Source organism: Oncorhynchus masou, chromosome 27 (genome assembly GCF_036934945.1).
Source record: "Oncorhynchus masou masou isolate Uvic2021 chromosome 27, UVic_Omas_1.1, whole genome shotgun sequence".
Lineage (NCBI taxonomy): Eukaryota > Metazoa > Chordata > Actinopteri > Salmoniformes > Salmonidae > Oncorhynchus > Oncorhynchus masou.
The window spans coordinates 43603515-43619740 of record NC_088238.1 but is presented as its reverse complement, the minus strand read 5'-3'; the positions used below and the strand labels follow the sequence as shown (position 1 = coordinate 43619740).

The following is a 16226-nucleotide window of genomic DNA, read 5'->3' as shown; positions in this document are numbered from 1 at the left end:
CAATGTCATGTGTAATGGAGTTGTGATATATAAAACGGAGCTGCAATGTCATGTGTAATGGAGTTTGATATATAAAACGGAGCTGCGGTGTCATGTGTAATGGAGTTTGATATATAAAATGGAGCTGCAATGTCATGTGTAATGGAGTTTGATATATAAAACGGAGCTGCGGTGTCATGTGTAATGGAGTTTGATGTATAAAACGGAGCTGCAATGTCATGTGTAATGGAGTTTGATATAAAAAACGGAGCTGTGGTGTCATGTGTAATGGAGTTTGATATATAAAACGGAGCTGCAATGTCATGTGTAATGGAGTTTGATATATAAAACGGAGCTGCAATGTCATGTGTAATGGAGTTTGATATATAAAACGGAGCTGCAATGTCATGTGTAATGGAGTTTGATATATAAAACGGTGCTGCGGTGTCATGTGTAATGGAGTTTGATATATAAAACGGAGCTGCGGTGTCATGTGTAATGGAGTTTGATATATAAAACGGTGCTGCGGTGTCATGTGTAATGGAGTTTGATGTATAAAACGGAGCTGCAATGTCATGTGTAATGGAGTTTGATATAAAAAACGGAGCTGTGGTGTCATGTGTAATGGAGTTTGATATATAAAACGGAGCTGCAATGTCATGTGTAATGGAGTTTCATATATAAAACGGAGCTGCAATGTCATGTGTAATGGAGTTTGATATATAAAACGGAGCTGCAATGTCATGTGTAATGGAGTTTGATATATAAAACGGTGCTGCGGTGTCATGTGTAATGGAGTTTGATATATAAAACGGAGCTGCGGTGCGGTGTCATGTGTAATGGAGTTTGATATATAAAACGGTGCTGCGGTGTCATGTGTAATGGAGTTTGATATAAAAAACGGAGCTGCGGTGTCATGTGTAATGGAGTTTGATATATAAAACGGAGCTGCAATGTCATGTGTAATGGAGTTTGATATATAAAACGGAGCTGCGGTGTCATGTGTAATGGAGTTTGATATATAAAACGGAGCTGCAATGTCATGTGTAATGGAGTTTGATATATAAAACGGAGCTGCAATGTCATGTGTAATTGAGTTTGATATATAAAACGGTGCTGCGGTGTCATGTGTAATGGAGTTTGATATATAAAACGGAGCTGCGGTGTCATGTGTAATGGAGTTTGATATATAAAACGGTGCTGCGGTGTCATGTGTAATGGAGTTTGATATAAAAAACGGAGCTGCAGTGTCATGTGTAATGGAGTTTGATATATAAAACGGAGCTGCAATGTCATATGTAATGGAGTTTGATATATAAAACGGAGCTGCGGTGTCATGTGTAATGGAGTTTGATATATAAAACGGAGCTGCAATGTCATGTGTAATGGAGTTTGATATAGAAAACGGAGCTGCGGTGTCATGTGTAATGGAGTTTGATGTATAAAACGGAGCTGCAATGTCATGTGTAATGGAGTTTGATATATAAAACGGAGCTGCGGTGTCATGTGTAATGGAGTTTGATATATAAAACGGAGCTGCAATGTCATGTGTAATGGAGTTTGATATATAAAACGGTGCTGCGGTGTCATGTGTAATGGAGTTTGATATATAAAAAGGAGCTGCGGTGTCATGTGCAATGGAGTTGATACAGTGATGGGTTTTGGAGTTGACATTGAAAGAGACGTTTATTAGAGTTGACATAGGAAATGTTTTTATGTTGTTAGCGTTAAAGCCATCTACTGTAGTGGCGTTGGAGGCTCTCCGCTTGTTTGTGTGTGTGTGCGTGCGTGAGAGAGAGAGAGAGCGAGAGAGAAAGAGAGAGCGAGAGAGAAAGAGAGAGCGAGAGAGAAAGAGAGAGTGTGTTAGCCACACCCACATGAATGAGTGACAGATGTTGAAAGCATCTTAAGATATTCACACACATGCGCATGCATACACACACACACACACTTCATAGCTCCAGATTTTAGCACTCAGGCTTCTGAGCACCTTTCATTAGCCTCTGTCTAGACCTTATTACCAGCTGTTTGTTCCACTCTCCTCCCTGCTCTAGTCTTTCCTCGTTTTTTCTCCTCTCCGTGCTGCTCTGTTTTGTTTGTGTGTTTACAGATTCACCCAAGTTGGGCTGCAAAAGATCTTCAGATCTGTTTTGTGTGTGTGTGTTTGTGTGTGTGTCTCTCACATTGTCTATGTGTGGGTGTGTCTGTCTGTCTCTGTCTGTCTCTCACATTGTCAATGTGTGGGTGTGAGTCAGGTTGAAACTCTCTGTCTGTCCATCTGTCTGGCTTTCTGTTTGTGTGCGTGTGTGTGCATGACTGTGTGTAGGAATGTGTTTGTCTGTCCGTCTGTCTGTGTGCTTGTGCATGACTGTGTGTGTGTGTGTGTGTGTGTGTGTGTGTGTGTGTGTGTGTGTGTGTGTGTGTGTGTGTGTGTGTGTGTGTGTGTGTGTGTGTGTGTGTGTGTGTGTGTGTGTGTGTGTGTGTGTGTGTGTGTGTGTGTGTGTAGGGGGGTTATCTTTGATCTTTGCAGCCCAACTGTGGTCGACCATGACCTTTTCTGAAGACATGTGGCAGAGGTTCCCTACCCTAACACCCCACCGCAGTCTACTCCCACGACAACTCTGCCAACAGACCCTGGCTTGCTCCTCCTCCTACACACACACACACACACACACACACACACACACACACACACACACATCCAAAGAAAACAGACCAACTCTGCTAGTCTATCTCACACACACACATGACTTTTCTCAATTGTTCTGTTGTGACGTCTATGTGAGTGTGTAGAAAATGGAGTTAGTTCAGGCTGTGTCCAGAATGTAGCCCTCAGCCTCATGACTTCTGCGCACACACAGACAGACAGGGAGACAAACTCATTTACTGACATACAACCAATTGTGTGTGTGTGTGTGTGTGTGTGTGTGTGTGTGTGTGTGTGTGTGTGTGTGTGTGTGTGTGTGTGTGTGTGTGTGTGTGTGTGTGTGTGTGTGTGTGTGTGTGTGTGTGTGTGTGTGTGTGTGTGTGTGTGTGTGTGTGTGTGTGTGTGCAGGTATGAAGTGCAGGTATGAAGTCTGCTGAATCACCACTGACTAAGGTCTCTTGCAGCCCAAGCGTGACATCTGCACACACGCCATGCAGGCTCACACGCGCGAGTAGGCACGCTAACACACACACTTTGTTTCCTCAGAGACTGCATGTCAGTAGGTGTGTTCATGTGTTCAGGTAGGGTGTTCAGTGGGTCAGTGTGTTCAGTCAGTAGCTGTGTTCAGTGGGTCAGTGTGTTCAAAGTGTGTTCAGTGGGTCAGTGTGTTCAGTCATGTGTGTTCAGTCAGTGTGTTCAGGTGTGTTCAGTGGGTCAGTGTGTTCAGTCAGTAGGTGTGTTCAGTGGGTCAGTGTGTTCAGTCAGTAGGTGTGTTCAGTTGGTCAGTGTGTTCAGTCAGTAGAGGTGTTCAGTGGGTCAGTGTGTTCAGTCAGTAGCTGTGTTCAGTGGGTCAGTGTGTTCAGTGTGTTCAGTCAGTAGCTGTGTTCAGTGGGTCAGTGTGTTCAGTCAGTAGGGGTGTTCAGTGGGTCAGTGTGTTCAGTCAGTAGGGGTGTTCAGTGGGCCAGTGTGTTCAGTCAGTAGGTGTGTTCAGTGGGTCAGTGTGTTCAGTCAGTAGGTGTGTTCAGTGGGTCAGTGTGTTCAGTCAGTGTGTTCAGTAGGTGTGTTCAGTGTGTTCAGTCAGGCCAGTGTGTTCAGTCAGTAGGTGTGTTCAGTGGGTCAGTGTGTTCAGTCAGTAGGTGTGTTCAGTGGGCCAGTGTGTTCAGTCAGTAGGTGTGTTCAGTTGGTCAGTGTGTTCAGTCAGTGGTGGTGTTCAGTGGGTCAGAGTGTTCAGTCAGTAGCTGTGTTCAGTGGGTCAGTGTGTTCAGTCACTAGGTGTGTTCAGTGGGCCAGTGTGTTCAGTGGGTCAGTGTGTTCAGTCAGTAGGTGTGTTCAGTTGGTCAGTAAAACTGTCAGTAGAGGTGTTCAGTGGGTCAGTGTGTTCAGTCAGTAGCTGTGTTCAGTGGGTCAGTGTGTTCGGTGAGTAGCTGTGTTCAGTGGGTCAGTGTGTTCAGTCAGTGTGTTCAGTCAGTAGGTGTGTTCAGTGGGTCAGTGTGTTCAGTCAGTAGGGGTGTTCAGTGGGTGTTCAGTGGGTCAGTGTGTTCAGTGGGTAGCTGTGTTCAGTGGGTCAGTGTGTTCAGTCAGTAGGTGTGTTCAGTGGGCCAGTGTGTTCAGTCAGTAGGTGTGTTCAGTGGGTGTGTTCAGTGGGTCAGTGTGTTCAGTCAGTAGGTGTGTTCAGTGGGCCAGTGTGTTCAGTCAGTAGGTGTGTTCAGTGTGTTCAGTCAGTAGGTGTGTTCAGTTGGTCAGTGTGTTCAGTCAGTAGCTGTGTTCAGTGGGTCAGTGTGTTCAGTCAGTAGGTGTGTTCAGTCAGTGTGTTCAGTCAGTAGCTGTGTTCAGTGGGTCAGTGTGTTCAGTCAGTAGGTGTGTTCAGTGGGTCAGTGTGTTCAGTCCATGGTGTTTTGTTATCTGAACTAATGCTGTGTTCCTTTGACACACGACTCAGTATCAGATGCAGGGAGAGTGAATGCACAAAGTGTGTGTGTGTGTGTGTGTGTGTGTGTGTGTGTGTGTGTGTGTGTGTGTGTGTGTGTGTGTGTGTGTGTGTGTGTGTGTGTGTGTGTGTGTTCAGTGTAGTGTGTTTGTTCGTCAGTGCGTGCGTGTGTTCGTGTAGAGGTGTTCAGTGTGTGTGTTCAGTCAGCGCTTGTATTCCAGCTGGTGCTCATACAATAGGGCCGATATCAGTACAATAGTGCAGGGCTGGCACAATGCAGACCTTGACTTGAGCAAAGTCACATGTAGTCCTGCTGTCACGGGAGCAACACTGTCTTGGCCCTTTCACTGACCTTGGCCTCCCTCGTTCACTCTTTTCTCTCCCCCATTTTCCAGTTCTCTCGCTCTGCTACTTTTTTTGGTTTATTTTGTCTCTAATTTTCCATTCTTTAATCTCTTTCTCTTTCTCAGAAACGGTGATATTCTCCATCCCTTGTTTTTTTTTCTTGTTATCTGTTTCTCTTGAAGAATCTCCCCACCCAGTTTATTTTCCCAACTTTTTCATATTTTGGATAGTTGACTCGGGTTGTTTTTCACTCCTCCTCACTCCATCTCTTCTCTTTATTCTGCCTCTCCCCCTCCTTGCCACTCTCACCCATGCATCACTCTTTATTTCTTCTCTTTATCTCCTCTCTCCCTCTCTATATCTCACTATCTCTCTCTCCCTCCCTCCTCCCCACTCCTCCCTCCTCCTCACTCCTCCTTCTCTTTCTCTCCCTCCTCCACTCTCACTCCTGCATCACTTTTATTTCTTCTCTCCTCTCCCCTCCTCTCCTCTCTCCTCCCCCTCCTCCTCCTCCCTCTCTGCCTCCTCCCCCTCTTTCTCTCCCTCCTCCTCACTCCTCCCTCTCTCCCTCCTCACTCCTCCCTCTCTCTCTCCTCCTCACTACTCCCTCTCTCCTCCTCCTCCTCCCTCTCTGCCTCCTCCCCCTCTTTCTCTCCCTCCTCCTCACTCCTCCCTCTCTCACTCCTCCCTCTCTCCCTCCTCCTCTCTCTCTGCCTCCTACCCCTTTTTCTCTCCCTCTTCCTCACTCCCCCCTCTCTCCCTCCTCCTCCCTCTCTCTCTCCTCCTCCTCCCCCCCCCCCTCCCCCTCTCTCCCTCCTCTTCCCTCCTCCTCTCATTTCTTCAATGTATCTCTCTGCTGGGCTGGTTAGTGTTCCTCCCACGGGTTGACCTTTACAGACAGATACTGTAGTAGACACACTTTTCATCTGATCTCAATTCAGCCTTATCGCTGCTGAACTCTCGGAATCAACCCTATCTCTCCCACACATCCCACTCCGAGCTGATCTGGGGGTCAGTATTGACATTTAGTACGAGCATAAAATCCCCTTAGGCTACACTGATACAGGTGATATGAATGCGATATCGTGACATTCACAAAGAGTGGGAGAAGGGAATATATTGAAACTGTTTTGGCTTTAGTGTCAATTCAAACATAATTTCATGGCCAACCAAGTAGATTTCCACTGTCAACAGACCGCTAACTAAGCTGAAAAGTAAGTCGCGCAGAAGTAACAGATACTTATACTATACACATTCATCCATTCTGTGTTAAGGTGAAAATGCTCAATCTCTTACAAATATTTCCCTGTAGGGGCCTCTGAGGGCCCTCCACATCAGCTGCGGCCTTCCAGGGAGTAAGGCCTATGGCCCCTGACCCCTGGGTGAAAGGTCAAGTGCCTTAACTGCTAGTCCACTTGACTGCTAGGGGCAGATGAATGTAAACATGCCAATTATTGACCCAACTATCAGGACCTGTGTTTATAGAAGTACATGCAGAAGCACCTTGAGCTATACGTTTATGTTACAACTCTTATAGAGTGTAGTATGTGTTCATGTATTGTATTTAGGTATGTGTATGAAACAGCAATGCATGTGTGTGTTTTCCATGAGCCTGCATGGTGAGTTGGAAGATAGATGGAGAGAACAAGAAAGGGCGAGAGAGAGGGAGGCGGGGAGGGAAAGGGAGAGAGAGGTTATCTGTTTAGGTAAGTGGAGAGGGTGAAAGAGGAGGACAGTGGAGGGGAGGTAGAGGGAGGAGGGTTGAAGAGTTGAAAGTAGGGAGTAGGAATGGGTAGGGTACATTACATTTAGGTAGACTGCACTCTGTGTAAACCACAACATCATGTCAAAAAGGACATGCACACTGGCATCTCTCTCTGTGTGTGTGTGTGTGTGTGTGTGTGTGTGTGTGTGTGTGTGTGTGTGTGTGTGTGTGTGTGTGTGTGTGTGTGTGTGTGTGTGTGTGTGTGTGTGTGTGTGTGTGTGTGTGTGTGTGTGTGTGTGTGTGTGTGTGTGTGTGTGTGTGTGTGTGTAGGGGGTAGGAGGTGTACCAGAGTGCCACCTGTTCTTGATCACATGACCCTGCAGTAACACTGTGAGTCACTCAGGAACAGGCAACACATGCCAAACACAGACACACACATGCACACATACACACTCCCAGATGGCCACAGCAATGGCCAAGGCAGGGCCTCATGTTTGGCCTGACACACACTTTGGCTTTATGAACCACTAAAATGTCGACTGTGTATTGAACCCCAAACGACAATGTTGATTGTGTTACCATTCCATTATAGAATGGCATGCCAACCATGTTGTAACCACTTGACCCCAAGCCCAGACTGACCATGTTGTCAACCATCTTGTGTGTTCAGGAGGTGCAGGCAGAGAGAGAGAGAGCGCCTTAGGTGTCGTAATATGGTGGTCAACTGAGCCTCCAACCTCCCTGCCGCTGACCAGACGTGGCATATACAGGTAAGACTCAACCACTCTTTTGGGTTTCATTTCACTATGTACAGTGGGGCAAAAAAGTATTTAGTCAGCCACCAATTGTGCAAGTTCTCCCACTTAAAAAGATGAGAGGCCTGTAATTTTCATCATAGGTACACTTCAACTATGACAGACAAAATTAGGGAAAAAAATCTAGAAAATCACATTGTGGGATTTTTAATGAATTTATTTGCAAATTATGGTGGAAAATAAGTATTTGGTCAATAACAAAAGTTTATCTCAATACTTTGTTATATACCCTTTGTTGGCAAACGTTTTCTGTAAGTCTTCACAAGGTTTTCACACACTGTTGCTGGTATTTTGGCCCATTCCTCCATGCAGATCTCCTCTAGAGCAGTGATGTTTTGGGGCTGTTGCTGGGCAACACGGACTTTCAACTCCCTCCAAAGATTTTCTATGGGGTTGAGATCTGGAGACTGTCTAGGCCACTGCAGGACCTTGAAATGCTTCTTACGAAGCCACTCCTTCGTTGCCCTGGCGATGTGTTTGGGATCATTGTCATGCTGAAAGACCCAGCCACGTTTCATCTTCAATGCCCTTGCTGATGGAAGGAGATTTTCACTCAAAATCTCACGATACATGGCCCCATTCATTGTTTCCTTTACATGGATCAGTCGTCCTGGTCCCTTTGCAGATAAACAACCCCAAAGCATGATGTTTCCACCCCCATGCTTCACAGTAGACTATGGTGTTCATTGGATGCAACTCAGCATTCTTTGTCCTCCAAACACGACGAGTTGAGTTTTTACCAAAAAGTTATATTTTGGTATCATCTGACCATATGACATTCTCCCAATCTTCTTCTGGATCATCTAAATGCTCTCTAGCAAACTTCAGACAGGCCTGGACATGTACTGGCTTAAGCAGGGGGACACGTCTGGCACTGCAGGATTTGAGTCCCTGGCGGCGTAGTGTGTTACTGATGGTAGGCTTTGTTACTTTGGTCCCAGCTCTCTGCAGGTCATTCATTAGGTCCCCTGTGTGGTTCTGGGATTTTTGCTCACCGTTCTTGTGATCATTTTGACCCCACGGGGTGAGATCTTGCGTGGAGCCCCAGATCAAGGGAGATTATCAGTGGTCTTGTATGTCTTCCATTTCCTAATAATTGCTCCCACAGTTGATTTCTTCAAACCAAGCTGCTTACCTATCTCAGATTCAGTCTTCCCAGCCTGGTGCAGGTCAAACATTTTGTTTCTGGTGTCCTTTGACAGATCTTTGGCCTTGGCCATAGTGGAGTTTGGAGTGTGACTGTTTGAGGTTGTGGACAGGTGTCTTTTATACTGATAACAAGTTCAAACAGGTGCCATTAATACAGGTAACGAGTGGAGGACAGAGGAGCCTCTGTGAGAGCCAGAAATCTTGCTTGTTTGTAGGTGACCAAATACTTATTTTCCACCATAATTTGCAAATAAATTCATTAAAAATCCTATAATGTTATTTTCTGGGGGAAAAAATCTCATTTTGTCTGTCATAGTTGAAGTGTACCTATGATGAAAATTACAGGCCTCTCTCAACTTTTTAAGTGGGAGAACTTGCACAATTGGTGGCTGACTAACTACTTTTTTGCCCCACTGTATGATGAACATAGACATAGAAATCTGTGCCCGGGGAAGAAGGGAGCGAGATAAGAGTCCAGGAAAGTAGAGGAAGAAAATATTTTAGAATGAGGAAAGAGGGAGGCTGGTAATGGAGAGTGAGAGAAACTGACAGAGAGGGTGTGAGAGAGAGAGAGCGAGAGTCAACCATGCCCACACCACCTTTAGGCCCCCTCATATCAGACCCATGCCCCTCCTGTCCACCCCATGCACCCCACCCCCGCAAAGAGGACCTCAACATGGAAGTCACACATACACCCAGGCCGTGAGCGGGCAAACTGGCCCCTTCCCCCACTACACTAGCCCAAGCCAATTGCATGTACCAGATGCTCAGCAGGCTCTGCTCACACTTACTGGCCTGAGGCCAAACCACACGACCAACAACATTGGACACTTTATGGAACACAAAGCCTTCACTATCTTATCCTGGAATATCCAAGGCCTGAGGTCATCTGCCTTTGGCCTAAAGAACAGGAACCTGGACTTCATCAAAGAAATCTGTAATACAGACATTGTCATCCTGCAAGAAACCTGGTATAGAGGAGACGGACCCACTGGTTGCCCTCTAGGTTACAGAGAGCTGGTAGTCCCATCCATCAAACTACCAGGTGTGAAGCAGGGAAGGGACTCAGGGGGTATGCTAATTTGGTATAGATCAGATCTAACTCTATTAGATTAATCAAAACGGGAACATTTTACATCTGGCTAGAAATTCAAAAGGAAATGATCTTAACGGAGAAAAATGTCCTCCTGTGTGCTACCTATATCACCCCAATAGAATCCCCACACTTTAATGAAGACAGCTTCTCCATCCTGGAGGGGGAAATCAATAATTTCCAGGCCCAGGGACATGTTGCGACCTAAATGCCAGAACAGGACAAGAGCCTGACACCCTCAGCACACAGGGGGACAAACACCTGCCTGGAGGTGACAGCATTCCTTCCCCCATATGCCCCCTAGGCACAACTATAACAACCTAACCAACAAAAACGGGTCACAACTCCTGCAGCTCTGTCGCACGCTGGGTATGTACAGAGTCAATGGTAGGCTTCGAGGGGACTCCAACGGTAGGTACACCTATAGCTCATCTCTTGGCAGTAGTACTGTAGACTACTTTATCACTGACCTCAACCCAGAGTCTCTCAGAGCGTTCACAGTCAGCCCACTGACACCCCTATCAGACCACAGCAAAATCACAGTCTACTTGAACAGAACAAAGAAAGAAAAGAAAATTAACAACAATGACAAATGGTTTGATGAAGAATGCAAAAATCTAACGAAGACATTGAGAAACCTGTCCAACCAAAAACATAGAAACCCAGAAAACCTGAGTCTACGCCTTCACTATAGTGAATAACTAAAACAATACCGAAATACACTACGGAAAAATTAGGAACAGCGCGTCAGAAATCTGCTCAATGTAATTGAAGAATCCATAGACTCTAACCACTTCTGGAAAACACTAAACAAACAACAACACAAAAAATTATCTATCCAAAATGGATATGTATGGATAAACCACTTCTCCAATCTTTTTGGGCCTATAACAAAGACCAAACATCAAAAACATATACATAATCAAATACAAATCTTATAATCAACTACTGGACTACCAGAACCCATTGGATTCTCCAATTACCTTGAATGAACTACAGGACAAAATACAAACCCTCCAACCCAAAAAGGCCTGTGGTGTTGATGGTATCCTCAATGAAATTATCAAATGTACAGACAACAAATTCCAATTGGTTATACTAAAACTCTTAAACATCATACTTCGCTCTGGCATCTTCCCCAATATTTGGAACCAAGGACTGACGACCCCAATCCACAAAGTGGAGACAAATTTGACCCCAATAACTACCATGGGATATACAACAGCAACCTTGGGAAAATCCTCTGCATTATCATTAACAACAGACTTGTACATTTCCTCAGTGAAAACAATGTACTGAGCAAATGTCAAATTGGCTTTTTACCAAATTACCATACGACAGACCACGTATTCACCCTGCACACCCTAATTGACAAACAAACAAACCAAAACAAAGGCAAAGGAAAAGTCTTCTCATGCTTTGTTGATTTCAAAAAAGCCTTCGACTCAATTTTGGCATTAGGGTCTGCAATACAAATTGATGGAAAGTGGTGTTGGGGGGAAAACATACTACATTATAAAAATCAAAATAAGCAAAAAACACATATTTCTTCCCACAGGGACGTGGGGTGAGACAGGGATGCAGCTTAAGCCCCGCCCGTTTCAACATATATGTCAACGAATTGGTGAGGGCACTAGAACAGTCTGCAGCCCCCGCCTCACCCTCCTAGAATCTGAAGTCAACGGTCTACTGTTGGCTGATGATCTGGTGCTTTTGTCACCAACCAAGGAAGGCCTACAGCAGCACCTAGATCTTCTGCACAGATTCTGTCAGACCTGGGCCCTGACAGTAAATCTCAGTAAGACAAAAATAATGGTGTTCCAAAAAAGGTCCAGTCACCAGGACCACAAATACAAATTCCATCTAGACACAGTTGCCCTAGAGCACACAAAAAACTATACATACCTTGGCCTAAACATCAGCACCAGAGGTATCTTCCACAAAGCTGTGAACGATTTGAGAGACAATGCAAGAAGGGCATTCTATGCCATCAAAAGGAATATAAAATTTGACATACTGGATCTGGTTAAAAATACTTTAATCAGTTATAGAACCCATTGCCCTTTTTGGTTGTGAGGTCTGGGGTCCGCTCACCAACCAAGAATTCACAAAATGGGACAAACACCAAATTGAGACTCTGCATGCAGAATTATCCTCCGTGTACAACGTAGAACACCAAATAATGCATGCAGAGCAGAATTAGGCCGATACCCGCTAATTATCAAAATCCAGAAAGAGACGTTAAATTCTACAACCACCGAAAAGGAAGCGATTTCCAAACATTCCATAACAAAGCTATCACCTACAGACAGATGAACCTGGAGAAGAGTCCCCTAAGCAAGCTGGTCCTGGGGCTCTGTTCACAAACACAAACACACCCCACAGAGCCCCGGGACAGCACCACAATTAGACCCAAACAAATCATGAGTAAACAAAAAGATAATTACTTGACACATTGGAAAGAATTAACAAAAAAACAGCAAACTAGAATGCTATTTGACCCTAAACAGAGAGTACTGTGACTGACCCAAACTTAATGAAAGCTTTGACTATGTACAGACTCAGTGAGCATAGCCTTGCTATTGAGAAAGGCTGCCGTAGGCAGACCTGGCTCTCAAGAGAAGACAGGCTATGTGCACATTGCCGACAAAATGAGGTGGAAACTGAGCTGCACTTCCTAACCTCCTGCCCAATGTATGACCATATTAGAGACACATATTTCACACAGATTACACAGATCCACAAAGAATTTGAAAACAAATCTGATTTTGATAAACTCCCATATCTACTGTGTGAAATACCACAGTGGGCATCACAGCAGCAAGATATGTGACTCGTTGCCACAAGAAAAGGTCAACCAGTGAAGAACAAACATATTTATGTAAAGACAACCCACATTTATGCTTATTTATTTCCCCTTTTGTAGTTTAACCATTTATACATTGTTATAACACTGTATGTATACATAATATGACATGAGAGAGAGAGAGAGACCACAAAGAGTCATTTACAGGGAAGATGACGGTTATGTACGATGTGTCACTGTGTGTGTGTGTGTGTGTGTGTGTGTGTGTGTGTGTGTGTGTGTGTGTGTGTGTGTGTGTGTGTGTGTGTGTGTGTGTGTGTGTGTGTGTGTGTGTGTGTGTGTGTGTGTGTGTGTGCTGAGTAAGGCTTGTTGGACTTGTAGTGGCATGGTCTGAGTCAGGAATGAGTGTGAGCATAACTTACACACACACACACACACACACACACACACACACACACACACACACGTCTGTCTGTTTCTCTATCCACACAGTCCCGCAGAGAGGAGGCTGAGAGGCACTGTCTGTACCAGTGACACATCCTCCTACTATTACCACACACACGTGCATACACACCCCCCACACACACACACACACACACGCTCCCCGTCTCTACTACTCCGCTACTCAGGCCTACGGCTTTTTCCACATTTTGTTGTGTTACAGCCTGAATTTAAAATGGATTAAATTGAGATATTTTCTCACTGGCCTACACATAATACCCCATAATGTCAAGGTGGAATTATGTTTCTTGAATTTGTTTTACTAATGAATTCAAAATCAAAAAAGGCGAAATGTTGGGGCGGAAGGTCGCCTGGGTGATAGGAGTGTTGGGCCAGTAACCAAAATGTTGCTGGATCGAATCTCAGAGCTGAAAAGGTAAGAATCTGTCATTCTGCCACTGAGCAGGGCAGTTAACCCACTGTTCCCCGTAGATGTCAATTAAGGCAGCCCCCCGCACCTCTCTGATTCAGAGGGGTTGGGTTAAATGTGGAAGACACATTTCAGTTGAATGCATTCAGTTGCACAACTGTCTAGGTATCCCCCTTTCCCAACAAAACCTATTCCCCCTCAGGAGACTGAAAACATTTGGCATGGGTCCTCATATCCTCAAAAGATTTTACAGCTGCACCATCGAGAGCATCCTGACGGGTTGCATCACTGCCTCGACACCGGTGCCCCCGCACATTGTCTCTGTACCGGTACCCCCTGTATATAGCATTGTTATTGTTATTTTATTGTGTTACTTTTTATTATTTTAGACTTTAGTTTATTTGGTAAATATTTATATAACTCTTAAGTCAGCATGTGACAAATAAAAGTTTGATTTGACATCAAATTAATGTTATATAATGTAGTGTGTGTGTGCGTGCGTGCGTGTGTGTGCGTGCGTGTGTGCGTGCGTGTGTGTGTGTGTGCGTGCGTGTGTGTGAGCGTGTACTTTATACAAAAGTGTCTGTGTGAAGTAGGAATGACAAGAATCTTTTTGGCTTGTACCCATGAGAGGGATGCTATATATATCTGCAGTATGAGAACCGAACTCGCTCCCCTCTCCCTGCAGTCCTCCTCTCCCACTCCCTCTCCTCTCGTTACTGAAGGCCCAGTCACTGTAATTACCCTCTACACACACAACACACACATATACACACACACATCCTTAAGGACCCCCTGCAGTCCCCTGTCTGACCCCACTTACCTTCCCCTGTGATAGAAGAGGAAGAGGGATTCAACAAGGAGACACATTGTCACGCCCTGACCTTCGAGATCCTTATTTATTCTCTGTTTGGTTAGGTCAGGGTGAGACTCGGGTGGGGAAATCTATGTTTTCTATTTCTTTGTAGTTTTGCCGAGTGTGGTTCCCAATCAGAGGCAGCTGTCTATCGTTGTCTCTGATTGGGGATCATATATAAGTTGTGGGTTTTGTGGGGTGTTATTGTCTGTTTAGTGTGTGTGCCTGATGGAACTGTTCGCTTCCGTTTTTTGGATTAGTTTTTTTTGTTGTTGAGTGTTTCTTGAAAATAAATATCATGAACACTTTCCACGCTGCGTTTTGGTCCACTCTTCCTTCCACCGACGACGAGCGTTACACATACACACTACTTCAGATATACATACTATATACAATACTGTACTATGTGTGTGGTGGGGGGGAGCAGTTGCTTTGTGTGTGTGCGTGCGCAATGTCTATACACACCGTCACATACTGGATTTATATATTCCGGACTCTGACATTGCGCGTTCTGATATTTTTTCATTTTTTTCTTTAGATTTTTGGTGGATGCGTATGATGTATTATTTTGCATTGTTTGGCATCACTGCACTGTTGGAGCTAGAAGCATAAGCATTTCTCTGCATCTGCAATAACATCTGCAAAATCTGTGTTTTCAACCAATAAGATTCGATTTCACACACTGCTTCAGCCCTTAAACCCACACGACACACACAGCCTCCCATGTATGGAGTATATTGATGACTGAAAGCTGTGTAGTTTGCAACTCACTCAAACAGACGTGCATAGGATAGTTGATCATGAACAGTGAATACACTCAGCAATATATCTCTAATGCATTGCCCTGAACACACACTCAATCCATGTCACGGCTGGCTGAAGGACTGGACCAAGGTGCAGCATGGTAAGCGTACATTTTCTCTTTATTAAAAATGACGCAGACAAAACAAAGAACAAAACCAAACCGTGAAGCTTTGGGCTGTGTACCCTGAACAAAGTCTAAGTTAACTTCCCACACAACAGGTGGGGGAAAAGGGTACCTAAGTATGGTTCTCAATCAGAGACAATGATAGACAGCTGTCCCTGATTGAGAACCATACCAGGCCAAGACATAGAAATACAAAACATAGAAAAAAAGACATAGAATGCCCACCCTAGTCACACCCTGACCTAACCAAAATAGAGAATAAAAAGCCTCTCTATGGCCAGGGCGTGACAGTACCTCCCTCCCAAAGGTGCGGACTCCGGCCGCAAAACCTGACTCTAAAGGGGAGGGTCCAGGTGGGCCTTCTTACGGCTGCGGCTCGGGTGCGGGACGTGGACCCTCGCAGCGGGCCCCGGACTGAAGACCCTCGTAGATGGCGCCACTGGACTGAGGGGTGCCTCTGGACTGAGGGGCGCCTCTGGACTGAGGGGCAGCTCCGGACAGGAGGGCGGCTCTGGCAGCTCCGGACAGGAGGGCGGCTCTGGCAGCTCCGGACAGGAGGGCGGCTCTGGCAGCTCCGGACAGGAGGGCGGCTCTGGCAGCTCCGGACAGGAGGGCGGCTCTGGCAGCTCCGGACAGGAGGGCGGCGCTGGCAGCTCCGGACAGGAGGGCGGCTCTGGCAGCTCCAGACAGGAGGGCGCCTCTGGACTGAGGGGCAGCACCGGACAGGAGGGCGGCTCTAGCAGCTCCGGACAGGAGGTCGGCTCTGGCAGCTCCAGACAGGAAGGCGGCTCTGGCAGATCCGGACAGGAGGGCGGCTCTGGCAGCTCCGGACAGGAGGGAGACTCTGGAGGGAGGAGACGGAGAGACAGCCTGGTGCGTGGGGCTGCCACCGGAGGCCTGGTGCGTAGGCGAGGCACCGGATACACAGGGCCGTGGAGGCGCACTGGCGGTCTCGAGCGCAGAGCTGGCCCCACCCGTTCTGGCTGGATGCCAGCTTCCCCCGGCAAATGCGGGAAGCTGGCACAGAGCATACCAGCCTGGGAATACGCCGCTTCGGTACCGTGCCCATCACCTCATAGCACGGGGCCTGACCAGTCCCATGCTC

The 16226-nt window shown here is 46.1% G+C and overlaps 1 protein-coding gene across 1 annotated transcript in view; it reads left to right on the top strand.

Moving 5' to 3' along the window:
- The window catches only part of LOC135516251 (lysine-specific demethylase 6B-like), a 165816-nt gene that overhangs the window by 124000 nt on the left and 25590 nt on the right, over positions 1-16226 (top strand). The window contains 1 exon segment of the mRNA XM_064940402.1: positions 7274-7373. The gene's annotated coding sequence lies outside the window, so the exon portion shown is untranslated.